The following is a 4,272-nucleotide window of genomic DNA, read 5'->3' as shown; positions in this document are numbered from 1 at the left end:
TGCTTCAATATTAGCTAGAATAAATAAGAAAAGAGATTCTATTAATTTAAAGCATACAATTTCCCACAGATTGCTTTGGAAATGCATTGTATAATGAACCTAAACTAGTATTAAAATGTAGTCATTGCACAGTGTATATATATTTGAAAATGTCGCGTTGTACAGAGTAAATACCTACAATTTTATCTGTCGATTAAAAAATCAATTGCTAAGAAATATATTGTTTGCTTTAAAAAAATGTGTTATTCATGATTAACGTCTATGTTGTAGTAATACAGTATTTAACCAACAAGATTCATTATTTAACTACATTTCAACCCTTTAAAGCTGTCACTAAATGTGCAACAGCAGAAAGGTTTATGCTGTGATCTAATTGAACACCATTCCACCTGCAACAAAACCTGAATAATCAATTAAAATTTATTAAGGGAAAAGACTGCAAATTTTATAAAAGGCAGTTTCAGTCTTCATAACCATTATCCACAAAAGGGCAATACTTTGAATTGTGAAGCCATAATTAAACACTAGAGAACTATAAATTGATACAAATATGAAATTATGTCATATGTTGCTATGTAAGTACAAAGGTGGTTATAGGCATTTATATTACTGACTACCAATTATCAGAGGTAATTATTTAATAAACAAAAAACAAATATGCACCTAGGTATGAAGTGGAAATAGCAAACAGTATAATTAATTTAATTTTGATAATGCTTAAGGATTCCAAAATTAATGTGATTTAAACAATAAGATTTACCTTTCTACATAAATAATGTTATTAACCATTAGTAGACATAAAATTCTATGAGTCAAATTCCATAGACTGTCACTTAAATTTACTGATAGAAGAAGGAAGGAAAGGAAGGAAGGAAGGAAGGAAGGAAGAAGGAAGGATAGGAAAGAAGAGGAGGGAGGGATGGGAGGAGGGAGGAGGGGAGGAGGAAGAGGTTAAATAGGCAGTGAGGAAGAGTAGAATAGAAACTGCATGCCTTTATAATGTGACAGGAGATTTTTATAAATTTGAACCTACTTGAATGTTGAATAATTTTTGTTGTTGATGTGGGTTTTGTTTTGTTTGTTTTGCTTTTTGGTAGTGTCTCACTCTGTGACCCAGGCTGAAGTACAGTGGCATGATTATGGCTCACTACAGGCTTGATCTCCTGGGTTCAAGCAATCCTCCTGTCTCAGCCTCCCAGGTAGCTGACACTACAGATGTATGTCACCATATTGGCTATTAAAAAAAAAAAAAAAAATTGCAGAAACAAGTCTTGCTATGTTGGCCAGTCCTGTTTCAAACTCCTTGGCTCAAGTGATCTTCTTGGCTAAGCCTCCCAAAGTGCTATGATTACAGGTATGAGCCACCGTGCCAGCCTTACAGGTGTCTTAAAGCTGGAGAGATGATAATACTGCTACCACCCCCTTTTCTGAAAGAAGGACGAGAGAAAAATATGCTAAGAAAATTTTAAAATGTGATTCCTAGTAGCAGGTATCTGTACAGGGCACACTAGTAGAAAGCATAATTGATAGCCAGGCACAGTGACTCACACCTTTAATCCCAGGACTTTGAGAGGCTGAGGCGGGTGGATCACGATGCCAGGAGTTCGAGACTAGCCTGACCAACATGCTAAAACCTCGTCTCTACTAAAAATACAAAAATTAGCTGGGCATGGTGGCACATGCCTATAATCTCAGCTACACAAGAGGCTGAGGCAGGAGAATTGCTTGAACCCGGGAGGCGGAGGTTGCAGTGAGCCACGATCATGCCATTGCACTCCAGCCTGGGTGACACAGGGAGACTCCATCTCAAAAAAAAAAAAAAAAAAAAAAAAAAAAAAAAAAAGCATAATTGATTTTCTCTTAGTATATTTTCTTGTTTGGACTCCAGGATACCTCACTTCCTGATTCATCTCCTACATTTCTGGTTCCTTTTTCGCTGGTCCTTTCTCATTTCTCCATCTCTCAATAATAGAATGCCCTAGGGCACTGACCTTAACTTTCTTCTCATTTCTACATATAACAATTTTCTAGCTGTTTTTTATTCAACCTATGGAATTAAACATTATCTAACTCTCAAAAACACCAAAATTAGCCTGTCAGTCTACTACCTTTCAGCTTTTTCCTTCACATCTAGTTTAAGGTATGTAGTCAATTCAAAACTAATATGACCAACGCCAAGCTACTGATTCTTATAGCTCTTCTACTCTTCATAAATAGCAATTCTATTCTTTCACCAGTTTAGGTCTAACTGATGCATTTACACACATGAAGCCTCAAAGTTAAAATTCACTATTTCTTGAATCTTTTTCATCCACCATTTCTATGTTCATGATATATTCCCAAAGTCCTAATGACTCATAAATGTGTTATTATTCTTTTCATTCCTCTAGTAACTTCATTCAGCTTAATAAAATTCCCACTTATTTTAGGCCATGATAATGTAAAGCAGTGGAGGGGGAATTGAAATTTTATAAAATGACATACAAGAAAATGAAAACAGAGTTTAAGATAATAAGAAGGGGACATCTTACTTTGCTATTTGGCATTTGACCAAGTTCTTTGCCTAATTACACTTTAACTTTCATATTATAAAGTAGGCATTTTGGTATGATTTCTAATATGTCTTGCAGATCTGTGATTCAAGACTACACAATTTTAGGTCAGAAGTTGATAGTGACTTCAAGAATTAATATTAGTCACTTGGTAGTAGATTGTTACATGAATAAGGATTTGATTACTGATCTAGAAAAAAAATGCTATGTTCAAGATGTTGAATGGCTAAATAGTAGTATGCCAAACAATGTTCACATCAGTAGTATATTTAACCACAAAAGAAAAAAAAAATCAATGCCAAGAAGCTTTTATTAAAAATAAATACCTTCTTCAAACCAATAAATAATTTCAGAAATATGTTGGATATTTCATTTCAAAACTTTTAGAAACAATAACATAAACTCTTCCTGGTTGCTGTGGAATGGATTTTATGACCACTTATCTTTATGTAAATCTAGAGATTTTCAAAAGATTAAAATATTGTGCTTGTTTTCTCAATGACATAAATAATATAAAATACAAATTGTCTATTAAAAGAATAAATTTATATTTCATAAAAATGTCAGTATTCATAGGGAAACTTGACTGACAAAAATGAATACCTAAACATGAAAAGAAACTCTTACTCACTATAATAATTTATTGGCGTTATTTCTTAAATCTAAGTACTCATCTAATCAAAATATTGCACCTTTTTTTTTCAAGATAGAAGCACAAAAGTGTACAAATAAAGGCGTGGCCTTTGATTTTTGAAATATTTTTTTCCGAGTAAAAGATAGGGCATAAAATTCTAGAAACAGCTGCTAAGAGAATAGTGTTTTGTTCATAACTAAAGTGATTAATATATGACTTTTGAGAAAGCTTACTATTTTGCATAACAAGATGTGCAATGAATGGCCACTTCAGAGCATTTGGATGTTATAAATCATTATAATACAATTTTGATATCTAAAAGGCCTTCTAATACTCAGCATGCTACAATAACTCCATGAAATTATTTTCAGCATACTTCAAGAGTATGCATTTTGTCATTACATTTTCCTGCTGAGAGAGTTCACACAGAACACACTCTTCTTTAAATTATGTTTTATAGAATATTTATAGTATCATTAGGATGTAACAAAAAAAACTAAAAAGTGCCCAGAGGAGAGTTGGGGCCTATGTATGTTAAAACAAGGACAAAATTTGAATATATGTATCTATTACATATGTATTTCTTTTAGATTGTCTCTGCTTGAGAAAGCTGTTATTAGAAAAGGGCATCATTTTGAGAGTTGCAAGCACCTTTAGAAGTTCTAAAAGCCTTTTAAATGCAAAGGTCTACAAAAAAGATTTGTTTTATGCAAATTTAAGCAAGTCAGCTGAATCATATTGCAAAGATGAATGGCTGCTTATTTTGATTCAGATTTCAGACCATTCTTTCACATACAAATAGCCATATAACTGTATTTGACATGTAACAAATCTGCAAAAAAACAGATTTTGCTTGTAATTGGCAATTTAAAAAAAAAAACACTTCAGAATTCCTTGCTACTTTTTTTTAACCTTCAAGTAACATACTGAATCTTTACATTTAAATTGGCAAAGGCGCAATAAAGACTTAGAGAACTATTTTAAGTCATAGGGAGCGGAAGCAATAAAGTTGGAATCCTTTGTTTCTATATTAGAAAGATTGTGTGTGTGTGTGTGTGTGTGTGTGTGTGTGTGTGTGTGTGTGTG

This window comes from Rhinopithecus bieti, unplaced genomic scaffold (genome assembly GCF_001698545.2).
Source record: "Rhinopithecus bieti isolate Rb0 unplaced genomic scaffold, ASM169854v2 scaffold_12003, whole genome shotgun sequence".
In the NCBI taxonomy this organism is placed as follows: domain Eukaryota; kingdom Metazoa; phylum Chordata; class Mammalia; order Primates; family Cercopithecidae; genus Rhinopithecus; species Rhinopithecus bieti.
This window is presented reverse-complemented; position numbering follows the sequence as displayed.